This window comes from Pinus tabuliformis, chromosome 8 (assembly GCF_031772625.1).
Source record: "Pinus tabuliformis cultivar Carrire ecotype Pingquan chromosome 8, CPIR1, whole genome shotgun sequence".
In the NCBI taxonomy this organism is placed as follows: domain Eukaryota; kingdom Viridiplantae; phylum Streptophyta; class Pinopsida; order Pinales; family Pinaceae; genus Pinus; species Pinus tabuliformis.
Genome location: NC_142294.1, coordinates 15,627,416 through 15,646,851, shown reverse-complemented (window position 1 = coordinate 15,646,851; position 19,436 = coordinate 15,627,416).

Sequence of the window (19,436 nt, the reverse complement as noted above, 5' to 3'; positions counted from 1 at the left end):
GAAATGATTTTTGGGCCAACATCGAATGGTGAGTCTCCTAATAGTGATGTGCCACCCTTTTATATCAGTTTAAGATTGCATGATTATGTGTTACATAATGCCATGTTCGATTCCGAAGCTTCTCACAATCTCATGCCCAAGGCTATCATGGATAAACTTGGTCTGGACATCACCCGGCAATACCACGACCTCTATTTATTTGATTCCAGCAGAGTAAGATGTATAGGACTCATCAAAGACTTGGTTGTGAGTCTGGATCAGCTCCCAATGAAGAATGTTTTACTGGATGTGGTTGTAGCAGATATTCTTCCAAGGTTTGGCATGCTTCTTTCTAGGTCTTGGGTAGCGAAATCGAAAGGGACACTACAGCTAGATTTCTCCTATGCAACGATTCCGGTGTTTGGAAAAATGAGGAAATTGTATCAGGAACAAAAAATGAAATGCATGATCACAAGTAAGGAGAAACCAATAAATCATCCAATTAACTATGTACATACAAATTTAGAGTCTTTTGTTTTGTATTCAGATAGTTTTAATAATATAGATAGTCAGTTAGTTGAAGCAGATGATATTCCAGAAATAATAGAAAATTTCAGAGAAATTTTAAAGAAAGAAGGACAAGAACAGTAGAACAATGTTGGGCAATCAGCTGAAAGTAATGGAAAGCAAGCAGACGAGGCACAACAAACATATTTCCAGCACTTGCAAGAGGAGGAAGAAGGTTTTTGGACCATGGATTTCGATGGAGCAGTGGGAAATGATGGCGCTGGAATTGGAATTTGGGTACGCAGTCCTTTCTCCGCCTTAAAAAAAGTGCCTAGTAACGTGTGGGTATGCTCTTACAAGTTGGATTTTGAGTGTTCAAACAATGAATCTGAGTATGAAGCTCTGATTTCTGGCCTAAAGATTCTAAGAAAGCTGAATTCTAAGAGGATTTCAGTATATGGCGACTCCGAATTGGTAATTAAGCAGGTCAGAGGCAAGTATCAAGCAAAGAATCCTAGGATGCGGGCCTACCGTAATGCAATTCTAGACATCCTAAAATTATTTTCAGAATACACCTTGAAATGCGTGCCTCGTATACAAAATAGTATTGTTGATGCTCTTGCCAAGGCAGCAAGTAGTTTGAAGATCCCAATGAACTCCAACAATAAATTTGAAATCCATGCCAAACATCGTCCAACCGTTCCAGACAATCAGAGATATTGGCAAGTGTTCCAAGATGATGAGGAGATTAATGATTTTCTGCAAAACAAAGGCAAGCTCAAAGAAACCTCAATTGATGTAGAAAATGATGATGGTAAAAGGAATGGTACAGATGAGGTGCAGATAAATGAAATGGACGTGTTGCAGTTGAAGAATAATGTTATTCCTAAAGGCTTGATACCTTTAGAGGAACTTTTTGATCAAGATGATGTAGCCCGCAAGCCAACATTGCAGCCAATAGAGAAGGGTGTGGAAGAGGTCAACATCGAAACAGCTGCTAATCCTAAGTTGGTAAAATTGTCCAAAGCATTGCTGCCAAAGATCAAGGACAAATACATCAGTTTGTTGGCTTCATTTGTAGATTTGTTTTCATGGGACTATTATGACTTAAAGACATATGATACCAATATAATTCAGCACACTATACCCATCAAGCCCAATCAAAAACCATTCAGATAGAAGTTGAGAAGGATAAATCCAAAGTTGCTGCCATCTATTGAAAAGGAGGTAAATAGGTTGTACAAGTCAGGGATCATTGTGCCCACCAGATTTTCGGATTGGATCTCTAACCTGGTGCCCGTACGAAAGAAGACAGGTGATATCCACTTATGCATTGATTTCAGAAATCTCAATAAAGTTTCATTGAAGGACAACTATCCACTACCCAAAATGGACCATATACTTTAGCGAGTAGTGGGAGCATCTCGAATGTCACTACTTGATGGGTATTCCAGATATAACCAAATTTCTGTCCATGAAGATGACCGAGACAAGACAACATTCACCACTCCATGGGGAACCTTTCATTACGCTAAAATGCCTTTCAGTTTGAAGAATGCAGGTGCCACTTTTCAGCGTGCAATGGACTTGGCTTTTGCAAATGAGAAGGATGTCTTTTTGGTGGTGTACCTGGATGATTTGACAGTGTTTTCCAAATTTGATGAAGAGCACATGTACCTTCTAAAAACTATCTTCCAAAAGTGTAGAAAATATGGTTTGTCATTGAATCCAAAGAAGAGCTTGTTCGCCATGGAGGAAGGCAAACTACTTGGGCACATTATCTCAGATGGCATTCGTATTGACCCAACACATGTGCAAGCAATTCAACAAATCGATTTTCCCAAGAATACAAAAGAGATACAATCATTCAATGGTAAGATGAATTTCCTACGTCACTTTGTACCTAATCTCGCTGAACACCTAAGAGAGATGACAAACATGCTTAAGAAGGACAGCCAAGTGAAATGGATGGAGGAGGCTGTAAAATCTTTCAATTTGGTCAAATTGGCTCTTTCTTTAACCCCAGTTCTAGTCAACCCGGACTACACTCAGGATTTCATATTGTTTTCATTTGCTTCGGAGCACACTATGGCAGCTGTATTATTGCAGAAGAGATATAATCATGAAAGACCCATTGCATTATTTAGCATAGCTATAAGAGATGCAGCCTTAATGTATAACATCATTGAGAAGCAAGCCCTGGCACTTGTGAAGGCATTGAAAGATTTTCGGGTATATATTCTACATTCTCATATTATGGTCTATGTTCCTAACGCTACTGTAAAAGATGTTTTAGTGCAGACCGATCCAGAAGGAAGGTGAGGAAAATGGATTGCAGCCTTGCTGGAATATGATGTGGAAATAAAGCCTACAAAACTAGTTAAAGGACAGGGATTGGCGAAGTTAATGGCTGAATCAAACTTGTACGCCTTGGACATAAATTTGATCGCTGCTATGTCCGATGAGAATGAGGAAGGGTCTTCAATTCAGGTATATGAAATGTTTTCTCTCTATTCATGGTATTCAGATATCATATATGTGCTTAAAAATTTTCCACCGCCGCCCGGCATGCCTAAAAGTAAAGCGAGAACACTCAAATTGAAAGTTGCCAAGTTTTTCATTCTAAATTCTGCACTGTATTGGAAAGATCCTGGTTGTGTTCTTTTGAATTTTTTGGTGGAAGAAGAAGCACAGAAAGTTATGGAGGATTTCCACGGAGGAGAATGTGGTGGTCACCTTTTTTGGAAATCAACAGCAAATAAAATTCTGAGAGCAGGATACTATTGGCCGACATTGTTTGCTGATATATATAAGATGGTCAAGCGTTGTCATAAATGTCAGATTTTCGAAGGGAAGCAGAAGTTACAGCCTTTTCCACTTAAGCCTATCGAGGTGAGCGCTCCTTTCTAGCAATGGGGGTTGGATTTCATTGGTGAAATTCATCCCGCTTCTTCCAGTCAGCACAGGTGGATCCTCACAGCGACAGATTATTTCACAAAATGGATCGAGGCAATTCCCACCAGACAAGCTACAGATGTGGTAACCATTTCATTCCTTGAAAATAACATCTTGTCTCATTTTAGTTGCCCGAATAAGTTAATCACCGATAATGCAGCAGCTTTCAAATCAAAAAGGATGGCAGAGTTTTGTCATAAATATCACATCATTTTGGGTCACTCAACTGCCTATCATCCACAAGGAAATGGATTGGCAGAGTCTTCGAACAAATCATTGGTCAACATTATCAAGAAGTTGCTGGAAATAAATAAGAAGAGGCAGAAGAGGTTGGTCCATGCACTTTGGGCATATCGGGTCAGTCAGAAAAAATCCATTGATATGTCACCATTTGAGCTTGTTTATGGAGTTGATACAGTATTCCCTACCTCCCTCGCTGCCCCGGTAGTCAGCCTTCTTCAGGAGGCTGGCAGTGAAGAGGATCCCATGTAGAGAAGGTTGAATCAAATGGTCCACTTGCAGCAGACAAGAGAAAAAGTTTTCAAGAACACATCCAAATTGCAGGAGAAGATCAAGAAAATTTATGACAGAAAAGCAAAGGCAGATAAATTTCAGTTGGATGATGTGGTGCTGAAGTGGGATGCAAGGAATGAGGAGAAAGGTAAGCATGGTAAGTTCGAGAATATTTGGAAAGGTCCTTTCAAGATTGCATCATATCGGGGTCAGAATGCCTTTCTTCTGAAAGAAATGAACGGGGAAGATTGTCCAGGAGGGCCGATCAATGGTCGGCTGCTCAAGCAGTACCATTGTTGAGTTATTAACGCTGCTTCCACTGTCATTGTAAATACCATTTTTTGTTTAGTTTGGTTTGAGTTTGTCAAGTTAGTCTTTAAGTCATTTCAATATCAAGTTTGAGTCAATTTTTTGGTCATTTTAGTTTCAAAAATGAGTCAGAGTCCTGTGTTGTTAGTCGAAAAAATGACTCCATAGCCCATTGGATGAAGGCACTATCTAGCTCTTCTAGAGATCTGATGTTCTTGGCACCTCCAAGGAGCTACCATCCCCCATTGGAGCCAATGTTAGAGTCGGTCTGGTCAGTCCTCCGTCAGAGATCAAAGCTCTTTATGTATTTCATTTTTAGGTGTCTCGCTCCATTCACTCAGCTGAATTCCACTAGGGGCATGCCATAATCTGACGGAAAAGGTCATGCTAGTCATTTCCCCTCATGTCTGGCTCTTTCTGGCTTTGGTCTTTTGTCAATGATCACCAAAGTCCATGACAATCAAGGTCTGGTCCTTTAATGGACAAAAGTCATTTTTGATCATTAGGTCTAGGGATCAATCAATTTGGTCTTTAAATATGTCCAGTAAAGCCATGCAGTCCAGAGTGATGCCCTTACAAAGTAATGATTCAGAGGGTTTCATCATTATACTGATAAATTGTGACTGTTCTTCAAAACTCTGTTTTGAGGAAAAGTCAAATAGTGTCATTGGTGAAAAAATTTCCAAAAAAGCCTTCAGTTGATTTCTTCAGGTGCAATCATGGTTTCCATGGCCAAATGCGCTGTCAAGAAATCCCTGCAAAGAGTGCCAAAAATTTCATCATTTGAGCTAAACTTTCAAAGGGAAAGTGAAAATCAGTGTTGCTTTCAATGAGGGAAAAAGTGTCAAAACATAACATTAGAAAAATGGGTTTTTGAAAAGAAAAGATTTAAGCCATGACTTTCAAGTCTTTAAATATAATTTTCCACCAAAATCGAAGTCATTGTGCAAAACAAGTGCTTGGGGAAACATTTCAAACTGTTTGAGTGTGAATTGTACGTTTTAGAGCAAGATTGGAGGCGATTTCAGGGTGCGGCGCATATAGACAGGGGCGCGACGCACACAGAGGGCGCGGCGCACATACAGCCAGCCCACAGTGTATTTTTTTAACTGGCGTGGTGTACACCCAGGGTGCGGCGCACTGGGTTTTTCACGTGGCGCACACAAAGAAAGCGCTCAGAACCTTGCCAAACTTCCTCAAATCTTTTGTGAAGCCCACCAAATTGCAAGGTAGGCTCTATAACATCGCTTGTTTATCAAAGTTCATAAATGATCTTGTGGTTTTATGCCTATTATTGAATGCAATAAAAACTCATAAAACCAACCACAAGAAAATACCAAAAAGTCATTGTTGCTAGGGTTGTATAAGTGTGGTGTTGATGCCAAGTTCCATTTTCCTTCCTTACCATTTTTTCTTATCCCCCTATGCTATTGTTTCCTATTCCCACTACCCTAAAATACTACCAAACTAATATTCCTTATCCCTCCACTATTTGGTCAATAAAAACACCAAACCCTACCTCATTAAAACCCAAAAAAACCTACCCTATCGAATACCCAAACCCCCTACATATCCCTAAACAAATTTCTCCCCATAAGCCCTATTCCCATCACATTACTCCCCTCCTAATACTCCCTTTTCTTCATTGTTCCCCATGGTGGCAGAAATCACAAAAAAAACACCCAACTTCACCATCATCAAAGGGCAGTCTAAGTATAGTACATAAACACCAGTCATGGCATCTGAGGGTTCATCAAAGTATGAGGTGGAAACTCACAATGATACAGCTTCAGGAGAACAGGCTCCCAGGAGACATCACAAGAGTGGAAAACATGTTAGGGATGAGCCAAACACCATCACTGAATTGCAAGCATGCCCTCTTGCTATGTCATGTTTCCAACACCTAGCATGTTTTGAATTTTTTCAAAGGGTGGCTAATGTATGAGTACATCATGAGTTGGCCCGTCTTTTTGTGCTTCATCTACATGGAGGTTAGTCTATATTGGCCGGGGTCACCTTCACATTGACACCCAAAACTATCTCAGTGGCAACAGGCATACCAAATGTTGAAGAATAGTGGCATAAGAAGAAGAAGGTGGATAGGAAATACTATGAGCCGTACATTAAGGCCAGTTGTTTGAGGCAGCTCACAAGAGTCTTCCCATTCAGGTATTTGAAATATGAGTATGCTCCGCTCACGAAATTGATCATGAAGTACTTCAGTTGTGAGGGGAGGTTCTCTCGCCTATATGCCTATCACATCAGGTTGCTCATGCACTTTACCAGGGTGCGGATGATGAACCTCCCATTTTTCATTTGCAGGAACATAGAGAGGATGAAAAATTTCATGCAACATAAGACCCCTCATCAGTAGCTTAACAGTGTTTATCACTTTGCTCTTATCCGGATTTTGGTGGATCATCAGTTGGGATTGCAGGGCATTGCTTGGTAGGAATTCATCTCCCGTGACTTCTTCAGCACTCCACAGGTAGTATCAGAGGTAGAGCATGAGATAGGTGGTCCTTCTCATCAGTATGAGTGCCATGAGACTGCTACTATGCCAGTATTCATCACCTATCAGAGAGGCAGTAGAAATTTGTTTGCAGCGGCAAAGCGAGTGTTATCTCCACCCGGGGTAGAAGTGGCCTCGCTTCCTACATCAACAACACAGGAACATGACAGATCTAAGGAGCCAATGCATGATGAGGGACCTTCAGGTGAGCCATCAGATGAATGAGAGACAGAATCCGTTCTCCTTCATGATGATGAGACAAATACAGAACTGACAAATTCAGAGCTTAGAGAGATCATCCAGGAGCAGCAATCAGATATTGAGGCCTTAACCCTTGACTTGGAGAGGGCTAAGTGGAACATGAAATACCTAGAGCAGAGGAACAAATAGCTAGAGGATTAGCAGGTGATTATGGAGCTACAAAACATTCGCGAGCATCGCCAAGTTGCACAAAGGAGAAGAGTTGATCTCACATCATTGGAGCAAGAGATCAATGAGGATCAGGAGGCCAATCTCGAGAGAGTTAACATGCACTTGGAGAGGCTATTGGACAAGGCTGAAAAGTACCATGCCTTACTGAGACACATGGCCTTCCATTACAGGGCACAAAATATGAGTGCAAAGGCCCAGATAAAGAGCTTGAAGGAAAAATTGAGCAAAGCAAGAAAAGAGGCAAAAGAGCAAGATCAGCTTCGAATCTTAGCTGAAGCTTCCTTGGCACAGCATAACACTTCATAGAGGACCTCCAACCCAAATTTCAAGAAATTTGGGGAAATTTTGGTCACATGACAAATTTTTGGGCAAACCACAGGTTTTTTCTCCCAGTGGTGTGGCGCTAAAAATTGGGAGCTCCAAATGAAGAATGGTTTGCATTTTTGGATTCAGCATGAAAAATCATGACTACTGGTGCTTGGACAAGAAATTTGGACAAATCTGAGTCTCTAGGAGGTCAAAAACACCCAAAAAATGACCTCTCTGCCCCTATTTTGACACACAGGAAGCAATCTTGGGAGAATGAAGATTTGGAGGGGAAAATGAGCACCAAATTCAGAAATTCCACTTGTGTTAGAAATTAGACAGGACAGGCTTTCCAAAAAACACACTTGAGCACAATTTTGACTCCTACAAGTGCCTCAAAACAGGCTCCAAAGTGGTGCGGCGCACACAGAAAATGGCGCGATGCATACAGGAAAAAAGCCCAATTTTACCTCTGTTTCGCAAAATTTCGATTCGCGACTTCTCCAAGTGGGCTCGCTCATCTAAATTTCAGTTTTTTGGCACCTAAGGTGGCATTTAAAGTATTTTCACTCCATATTGGCTTCTATCCAAGTGGCAAAGGAAGGCAAATGGTCACCCAAGCCATTTGTCGTGTTTGTAACGTTGCACCTGTAGCTAATGGTTGGCTTTCCATTTCCATTTTGTAATGATTCGCGTAACTCCCCAACCCCTGGGCATTCTATCTCTTCATCGCACATTCTATATATTGTATGCAAACTTTTTGCAAAGGGTTGGTTGGCTTGTAACTTTTGGGAGACTGTGGGAAGGAAACTCTATTTCTTCACTGTAAATTTTAGACAGAGAATTAATGAAAGGCAGCGGCTCTATTTCATGAGATTCATGTGGTTGTGAGTGTAGTAAATGTGTCTCTTATGTTTCATATGTATTTTGTAATCTTCATAGTTCAATTCATATTCATTTCCAGTGAAATTTTCTGAGTTAGATAAGGTAGAATTCAATTTTATTGCTCTGCCTGTGGGAAAATTTCATGTTCAATGTTCTTCTTCTGTTGAAAAGGATTCATGTACTTGTGCCCTTTTCACTCTCCTAATCAATCTCTCCATTCCGCGTTATTTCAAACTAAATCTCTACACTCTCCACCTTTCTTGCCTCATGGAGTAATCTGTGCCTTTGTATTAAATTCTCTGTTCATTGCTGTCCGTTGGTCCCCTAACATCCCAGAAGCTCAGTCATGCATAAAAATTGTTTTGTGTATCCATATTCACTTACTAGCCTAAGATCAATATTTCATTGTAAGTCATCTCAGACCGTTTCGTTTATCTATTCACTAAGCGTGACTCAGAGAGAGCCCTCTCCTGTTCTGGTAGGGCTAGCTACCAGACTGAGCGTGGTTTATGGTTTCCCTGAATTTTGCCTTCCTTCAGCCTAGGGAAGATTTAGGTGCTAACAACTCTCACTCAATAAATCATGCAAAATGCAATTCTTTAAAAAAATTTCAATTTGATGAAAACAAGTTGTATTCTACAAGTGAGAGTTTTTCACATATTCATATTCTTTCCATGCATTTCAATCATTTAACACATGCATAACCAAATAACTTCTTTCCAATGTTTCTTAACAACTACTTGAAACAAAAATAGAGCAGCTTTTAACCAGCTAAACAGAAGGATGAATAAAAAATGTGAGTCTTTCTTTCCTAAAAAATTATTTTCAGGACACCTATTTTGCTAGCAAAATGCAGTTACAGATCTTCATTCAGTCCATGAGACGGCTTCCTATCCCTTTTGGCTTTCAGACACTACTAAAAATCAAGGTATTGGAAGACTAATGCTCTATAACAGTGGCTACAGAGAGTTAGTAGGCCCACTAATGATCCCTGTGAATAGGCACAGTGCTTTATAAAGCTCTGTGTAGCCTGCTATCCTATGTTAGTGTAGGAAATCAGTCAAACAAAGGGCTTTCAAGATCAGATTTAGAGGTGAATACTTGTAGGTAAGATGCAGCAAGATCTTTGGTGGGTCAGAAAGGGATTGCAGAAGTATAGGGAGCTCTTAGAAGGAGGAGAAAACAGAGAAGAGTCTAGGTAAACTGGGAACTAGATGTATAGTCCCCAGTGGAGTCGCTAATTATGCTATGTGGTAAAATGCATGGTGTATGGAGAATGTATATACCCTCAATGGTCTTCCTGGGACCTTCGGTAGACTGTAAGATTATCTGCAACTGCACAAAGTTACATGCATGTTCATAGACAATAACTAACTATCAAAGCATTAGAAGTAGATTACCTCAAGTCTCTGTGTAGATTTGTTTGGAGATCACAGTGCAGCCAAGTGGAACTCCCTCAAAGCCGGCTCCAAATCAAGTCCTACACATGGAAGAGACAAGCATAATCACAACATATAACTCTGATAACTAATACATGAAAATATAAAATAACATCTAATTGTGTACATCTAAGCTACTCATGCTAATAGGCATTGAACAAACAACTAAATGAATGATAGTATCAACACCACGAGTAGACAGTACAACTAGAGTTCTATATTAATGTTGGAAGAGTGATTATAACCATCTATTGTATCAACCTTCCTTTACCCCTCTAGCTTCTCTCTCTCTCTCCCTTCCTACTCACTTCTTATGATATGAGTCTGTTGTGGCCACCAACACCCCCCCTCTTTGATTGGTATTAGCAATAACTCCAAGCAAATGGGGACCCTTAACAAAAAATCCAAAAAAACATTTTATCAATTTTTTTGTATTTTAACTCCCTAAAGTTGTATCGCATCGCGAGAAGAGAGTGAGACGTTTTCCTATGTGCATAATAAGATGCGAAGAAGCGACGCGAAATTCATCGCATCACTTATATTGTGAAGCGCTCTTAAATGAAAAACTTAAGGAATCGCCAACGGCCGATATGCGACGTCGCATATCGCAACATCGCATAAGCATCACACAAAGATTGGATGATTAAGTACGATCTGCGATATTGCGATCTGCGATTTGCGATTTGCGATATTGCGATCTGCGATGAGTGCGATCATCAATTCCTGCGATGACACATCTTGACGACGCAATCCTCGATACTGCGATACGAGTCGCAGAAATCACTCATCACAAAATTTCCTCGACACAGTGTTCAAGGAAAGTTGTCTGTAGACCAAAATTGGGCGCGCGCCTTAAAAGAAATTAATGATTGTATGCCAAAGTATCCAAGAAGGATTGTGTTGTGTTTCTCGAAGAGTTAGTTCATTATGAGTGTCATGATTATGCATTCATTAGAGCTTAAAGCTTTCATGTCAATCTTTTCGTCATTACTCTTTTCCTTTGCGTAAACTGTAAGACAACAACTAACATAAAGCAATGTGCAGGAAACATCTAAGGAAAAGGGGAAAGCGTCAAATCTCGAAGAACAGAGAAGAGATGCCTTCGCAAACGGATGCCGCATGCAGCAGGACCGCGGATTCCAGAGTATCACTCAACAGATACTAATGGCAATAGACTATCCAAGACTCAGAGTCAAAGGCGCACAAAAGCAGCATGTTTACAAAAGATCCTAAAGCTTAGACTGGGTAAAGCAAAAAGAAAAACGCTAAAGAGGGAAAACGCACCAGAAAAGCTTGGAACAAAGAACGGAAGCAGTTTTCAATACAGAAAATTGTTCAGAGAGCAAAGTCCCTAACTTATTCAGTCATTCGCAAGGCTGGAAACCGAAATAGCAACAACACAATCAGTTTGAGAGAAATTTGGGTTATTACCAAGTATACACACAGTGAATACACCACGCTAGAGGAAGATTTTCGAAAATATATTCTAGTTTGTCAGAAAGCGGTGCCAGCTCTTGTTATTTCTATTTTCGTAGCTCAAACGAAAGGAGAAGAGAACCAGCCGACTCTTCCCAGGCGAATGTTGCATTGCTTACAGCACTGAGGCGCAAATACAGAAACGGTTAGAAATTAGATTCAAATTTTACAAATAAATTTGCTTTAGTAGAAGGGCGGTCATTTGAAACCGTGTCCTAAATTTATGTAATTAAGATTAATTAGTTAGGAGTATTTAAACCCTTCTCAGGCATTTGGAGAAGGGTCCAGAAATTTGTCAAAAAACGTGTCCTCAGAACATGCACTTTTGCACCCTCGGAAGGGGGTTTTTGATGAATGGATGGATTGAGATTTATCAATGTTTGCATTTAATGTCTGCTACTGATGTTGCACTTCTGTACTCTTAGTAGATGTTAGAACAAGTAGAGATAAATCGTTATTGCTTGAAGCTTATGAGTGGAACCAGTCATAAATGGTACTTTTATCTCTTAACCAATTTCTGCTTATATTCTTAAAGTGATATGCAGTTTTCAGCTGTTTATATGTTAATGCATGAATGTTTGGGTTACCATTTGGCACTTCTGTACGGTGGAGTCATTTATTTGTGCTTGATATATGAATAACTTATTATGCCATATGCTGTTCGCAACTGTTTTGCTTAACTTCTTATGCAGAATGGTTTATCTTAATTGATTTCTATTCTTATGATAGCTGAATGATCTTTATTACCAGTTATTGTTCGAAATCTCTTTAGATCGCATAATAGAAGAAATACACCCCGGGTTAGCGTAGATTAGATGTGTTGTTTCTAATTAGATTACAATAGCATAGAGTTGGTTTAGAAGTTTGAATTAAATTAGCTTTAAATACTCCTAGATCAACATTATCCAACTCTACACACACACACACCCCTTAGATTAGGAAACTGGTCCCATTATCCCCAGTCGGATCCGCTATACCAAACAGATAAGGAGCTGCCAACCAAGGTCCAGACCCAGTGGGTATCCCCCTTTTTGTCGACCCGATTTTCAGGGCTTCAACATATTTGGCGCTAGAAGGAGGGCCCGAACTATGAATGGCACCTAAATAAAAATCTAAATACCATTCTAAGAGTAAATCGCCCTCATCAACTCCCTCGACTTCCCCAGTACATTTAAATCCAGAGTCAGAAGTCACTCGAGTATCAACCGCTGCTACATACCCTAATATTTTAGACCAATTTACCATTGAACCCCCTGAAGTTCAAACTTTGATTCACAAACTCGAGGGATTTTCTATTTTTACTCAGAGGTCTGATAAATCTCAAAGCAGTGTGACTTCGCAATACAATCCTGCTCATCCCCTGACCAGATTAAAGAGTGAAAAATTTGGCATCCAGCCAACTGAATTCCCTCTCCCCACCATGAAAAGAGCAAGGAAAACACCACCAGAGTCTGACAGTGAGACTCTTTCATCTACGTCGTCCATTTCAACTCCCTCACCGCGAAGTCAGCCACCCACATCTTCATTCCAAACAACTCATCCATCTTCCACAACCCCTCCTCTTCAATCATCAAAGATCATAATATCTTCATCTTCCCAGCATCAGGGATCATCCTCTGCACTTTCATTTACTAGCAGCTCAACGATGGCCCAGTCTCCATGGAAGAATCTTGGGGCAGTTTTAATGCCGCCACCCCTGAGCCAAACACCGGCCCATCCTGAGAAATGGCTACCCAAGTTCAATCCAGAAGCAGGCATGCTAGCTGAAGAGCATATTAATAATTTCATGCTTTCTGTTAATCTCAACGGAGTTACCAACGAGGATGCTGTCGTCCGGCTTTTTCCCTACACAATGCAAGGAACAACCGGGTCATGGTACTTTTCATTACCTTCCGGGTCTATCACAAGTTGGGACATTTTTCAAAGTCAATTCCTTACCAAGTTTGGTGATGACAGATCAACGGCGACGTTAATCAATGACCTATCCAATCTTAAAGCCGAGGCTAGAGAACCCATCAAAGATTTCAATTTACGGTTCAATAAAATCCTCAACAAAATTCCCGCTGCTTCCCAACCCAGCGAAGAAGTGAGATGTGAATGGTACATTATGGCCTTACCATCAAACTTGGCAATCTTCGTGGATAGGGAAAATAAGACAACCTTAGTTGAAAACTTGACAGAGGCGATAGCAATAGAGAAATGCGTAGTAGCCCTGGAAAAACGATCTGCGATAGAGGAACGAAAATCTAAGAAAGTCTCCTTCAAGGAAGACCCCAAGAAGAAACAAATGAAAGACCCTTTCAATTTGGAAGGATTACAAAAAGTGTTAAAAACCATGTCCAATGAGATGATTGACTTAAAGAAACAAGTAGCAGAAACTTCTTCAAAAAAGCCCTACAGAGCTTTTAAAAGAAATCCTTCAATGGATGTGAAACCACCCAACGCTATCTCAAACGTCAAATCCGAAGAAGAGGAAGAAGAAGAAAATGCCACTGAAGGGTAGACCGATGACGAAGAAGTTGTGGGACTACAAGGAATGTGGGATTTCATCCTCCCGCAAGAAGAAGATCAAGAAGTATTTCCGGTTAGCACACGAAGCAAAAATCAACTTGATCCTCCCCAAACTACCCCTAAGCAGAAGGGCGCAAGCCCTGCAGCAAAAGATAAAGTCGCAACAAAGAAAACGAACGCTAAAGCGACTCAATCTAGCCCAGTCCAATCAGATCAAACACCTCCATCAAGAACACTAATTGTGTCAAATGAAATGGAATACAACATTATTGATGACATGAAAAAGACTAGGGCTAATATCACTCTTTATGAGTTGAGCAAATTGAAACATCAACAAAAGATAATGATGAAAGAATTACATGTTGTGCCTACTACATCTTTGCCTACAGTTGTAGCTTCCCACAACATGGGAAGACCTCCAACCAACACGATCAATAAGGTTGACCCAAATGACATCGCCTTGATTGGAGGAAGATCAAGGTCTCACACTCCCCCTTTTCTTCTCACTTATGAAATTTTCAACAAAAACGTGCACAATTGTTTGGTAGATTCTGGTGCTTCAACGAATATTTTACCCAGATCAATATGTGCCAAGTTGAATGTTCAACGAGAAAACTCCGCAGTGCGCATAGTTCAGCTTGATCGATCTCAAGTCAAAGTGATCGGTGAACTTAATCAAGTGACCATAAGATTGTCGTCTAACCCGAAGGTATGTCAGGTTATTGACATTCTAGTAGATGATATCCCTGAATTCTATGGCTTAATTCTTAGCAGGGATTGGTCCAAAAAGCTCCATGGATACTTCTCAACCGACTGGTCGCACGTGTGGTTACCCTACAACGGTAAACCGAACAAAATAAAGGTTGAACGAGAGTTACACTAGAAGTACATAGTAACGGAATTGGAGGGAGAAAATGAAGTAATAACATACAACAGCAGTATCATAGGCAATTACTCGGTAGATTCTTTCCTCGGCAATTTCAATGCTCATACCTCACCTTACTTAGAAAATTTAGTTTTGTCCCAAGTCGAAAATTTTTCCCAAACTGATAATTCAAAGTGTGTTAATTTTTTAGATAACCCTGTAAATACATCTTTGTTTTGGAAATTATATTTTGATGGCTCTAAATCTAACGAGGGAGCAGGAGCAGGATGTGTTCTGATTAGCCCAGACGGAAATAAGACCATGCTTACGTGCAGACTTGAATTCGATTGCACAAACAATAGAGCGGAATACGAGGCCTTGGTGCAAGGCCTATACAAAGCAATCGGGTTGAACGTTAAGTACCTTCAAGTCTTCGGAGACTCTGAGATTGTCGTCAAACAGGTACGTAACACCATACATTGTCTATCAAGTTCATTTGAAGCACTATCAATCTTTTGTACAAGATCTGACTGCACATTTCATAGCATTCAATATTTCATCAATCCCAAGACTCCAAAATGCAAGTGCAGACCTGTTAGCTAACGTAGCCTCTAGACTTATTCCCTCCGAAGATTTTAGTCCAGATAGATTCTCAATAGAATTAATCTTTAGACCGTCCATCCCTGACAACATTACAAACTGGAGAGTATTCAATGACGATCCTGACATTGTAAATTTCCTCACTTCTGAAGGATCCTACTCAAATCAAATAATTGACGAATACCATCATGATCACCAAATACAACAAAATAGCACTGATAATGTTATACCTAAATCGGTGGTTAAGTTAGAAGACTTATATGATTTAAAAAGTCGATTTAAAAGGTCTACCAATTCTAAGCTCTACAGTTCGACTCTGAACTACGAATTAGTAAACCTAGGAACCAATGAGAAACCACAAAACGTTAATCTAGGCCACGGCCTAGCCCCTGAAGCAAAATTAGTGTATATCCGTCTTTTGAGACAATACAAAAATGTTTTTTCCTAGAATTACAATGAGCTGAAGACATACGACACTTCTATCATTCAACATACTATCCCTATGATTGACAATGAAAAACCTGTCCAATAGAAACTCAGAAAAATCCACCCCAATTTAGAAAATCAGATAAAAACTGAGCTAAATAAGTTATTGAGAGACAGAATAATTTTCCCCGTCAGACATTCCAAATGTGTCTCCAATATGGTACCCGTTAGAAAGAAAAACGGAGATATTAGAATTTGTATCGATTTCCAGAATCTCAACAAAGCCTGTCAAAAAGACAATTTTCCCCTCCCACCTATGGAGCAGATATTACAGGCAGTAGCAGGCTCAGAATTAATGTCTTTTTTGGATGGATTTTCAGGATACAATCAGGTGCTGGTACATCCCGATGATCAGTTAAAAACCACATTCCGAACTAAATGGGGCACATACGCATATTGGAAGATGCCATTTGGTTTGATCAATGTCGGCACTACATTTCAGAGAGCCATGGACATCACATTCAAAGGTTTAGTCAATAAATCTGTAGTGATTTACCTAGATGATATAACAGTGTACTCCAAGAAGCGAAGTGACCATCTCAAAGAATTGAAACAAATATTTCAACGATGTTTAAGGTATCGGATTTCACTTAACCCAAAAAAATCTTTTTTCGCATTAAGTGAAGGAAAACTTCTAGGATTCATAGTGTCAAAATCTGGTATTCACATTGAACCTGACAGAATCAAAGAAATTTATGAAATATCCATGCCTCATAACAAAAAATCCATGCAATCTTTCCTTGGTCAAATCAATTTTGTGAAGAGATTTGTCCGAGATTTATCACATATTATTTCTCCTTTGCAAAATATGATTAAAAAGAATTCAAATTTTAAATGGGGTCAAGATGAGCATGAAGCATTCAACTTGATCAAACAAGCTATCATTAACGCTCCATCTTTAGCGACCCCAAAATTTTCAGAATCTTTTATCTTATACACATTTGCCTCAGAGAAATCTTATGCCGCGATTCTAACTCAAGCAAATCAAGGGAAAGCGGAAGCTCCAATCGCATTTTTTAGCTCGAATTTACAAGGTGCGGAACTCAACTATTCAGACGTGGAGAAACAGGCATATGCTGTTTTCAAAGTGATCAAATATTTCAGACCTTTCTTAATTAAAGCCCATACTAAGGTCATAGTACCGTTTCCAGCGGTAAGAAACCTTCTGATACAGAAGGATGTGGGCAAAAAAAGAGAAAATTGGATCACCGCTTTACAAGAATAAGATCTTGAGATCAAACCAGCAAACATTGTAAGAGGTCAAGGCTTCTGCAAAATGTTGGCAGAGCATCGCAAATTCCTGAGAATTCATCTGAAGAGGTACATACTTATGAGGTAAGCCTAAACGATGCAGAATCATTATATGCTGACACCATTTATTATCTTAAGAACGGGTATGCTCCATCACACCTGGATCACACCAAGAAAAGAGCTATGAGATTGAAAGCTAAATAATACCAGCTCATAAATGATGTTCTGTTTAAAATGAATTACGATTCTGTGCTTCTTAGGTATCTTGTGAAAACTGAAGCTGAAAAGATTTTGCAGGAACTCCACGATGGTCCAGCAGGCGGACACTATGTTGGAGATGCTACTGCACATAAAATCTTACGTATGTTCAAAGACTCACACAGTTACGTAAGGAAATGCCAAGTCTGCCCGACTGCTACAGGGAAACAAAAGAAACCATCCATGCCACTACAGCTGGTTAACATCGAGTAACCATTCAGTCAGTGGGGCTTGGAAATAATAGGTGAGATCGTTCCTCACTCTTCTAAGCAGCATAGGTACATCCTCACGGCAACAGATTATTTTACTAAATGGGTAGAAGCAGTTCCTCTCAAGACAGCTAATTCTGAAAACATTATTGAATTCATAGATCAATTTATAATCGCTAGGTTTGGATTGCCAACGGCCTTAATGTTTGATAATGCTTCATACTTTTCTGGAAATATAATGACTGAGTTTGCACTTAAAAGAGGGTTCAAACTGAAATATTCAGCCAACTACTATCCGCAAGGTAATTGATTGGCTGAATCAACAAACAAAAACCTGATCAGGATTATTAAAAGAACAGTCGACCAAAACCAAAATAATTGGCACAAAGCGTTGGTAAATGCTTTATGGGCAGATAGAATAACGAAGAAAGCTTCAATCGGCACTTCTCCCTTTAATTTAGTTTATGGGAAAGAAGTGGTTCTTCCAACTCACTTAGTCATCCCCTCTTTGTCTTTAGTACAACACATCGATGAGGTATCTACCTCCTCCATACAACTAAGACAAATGGAAATAATTAAATTAGAAGAACGACGAGAACAAGCTAAGAAAACCCATGCCCATCACCAAGCGCTGATAAAATCCTCTTTTGACTCAAGCATAATGACCAGAAATTTTTTTCAGATGGGAGATTTAGTTTTGAAATGGGATAAGGCTCATGAAGAAAAGGGCAAACATACGAAATTTCAGAAACTGTGGCTTGGTCCTTTTCAGATTGTAGAAGTCATAGGCCCATCGACGTTTGTGTTGCAGGATTTAGCAGGTAGAAGAGATTCTTTGCCTGTTAATGGACAGATTCTTAAAATATATTTTCCATAGAAGATCGCTCTTCTATTTTTGTAGGATAGTTTTAGTTTTTATTTGTTTTTCTCTTTCTTATAAATAAAACCAGTTGTAGATGGTTACTAAAGGGTTCATGAAAAAGACACCAATTCTCTATCAGATTTTGAGCTTTTCGCTTGTACAAGTAGCAAAAATTTTCAAAAAATCTGATCTTTATTATTGACAGGTAGAGTTAACTTTAGCCTAGACATGATACTAGTTTCAACTTCAAAAATTTGATGAAAGCAACCTTTGGTAAGAAATTGTTTTATATCAGCACAATGAAAGGTATCAATAATAAAATAAATATTCTCTGCAAAGCTACTGTTTTCAAACTCTATTATTGTCGTCCAGAGCTTTCTTAAGGAAAAACAATGACTTCCTCCCTGCTAAAGGAAATCGCAGCATTCAGAGGAACAATCCGAGAGAATACTGTATCTCAAAGAATAAGAGGTCTCGTCACGAGCCGGCTTATCATGATCACAGATATTATAACTTGCTGACTTTGCCAATATTTTCTACCAAAACAGGGCAACGACTCAAGATTGTTTCAATCAAAAGACAAGGAGTCTCATCACGAGCCAGCTTGTTCAGCAAAAGTGTAAATCAAGTGAATGATTGCGTCATAATTTGGCCACCAAACCAAGACATTGTTCTTTAGAGAATAAAAAAGGAAAAAAGTGTCAAAAAAGGGGTTTCCTCTGAAAATTTGTAAATAACCTCAAGCAGGATAAAGGATCATTGCTGGGTAACAGGTAACCCTGTCGAGGCTATGGACGCTTGCAGGCAGCAAAGGCTCTACCTACGATAAATGAGCATGTTTTAAAAGCCAGCACGTAGAGAAGACCTTATTTTATCTTTAAAAGACCAAGTAATGTCTGGTGTGAATACAAGAACTAAGCCTAAGGAGACAAACAATTGGAATATGAAAAGGTTGAGACGAAGTATCTGTTATCACTTAGAACTAAAATTGATATATGTAACTTTTCATCCTAGCCCGATGACAAAGGTCAGTGCTAGTTTATTTTTGTTTTAATTTTCTTCCCTTAGAATCTGAAGTTTT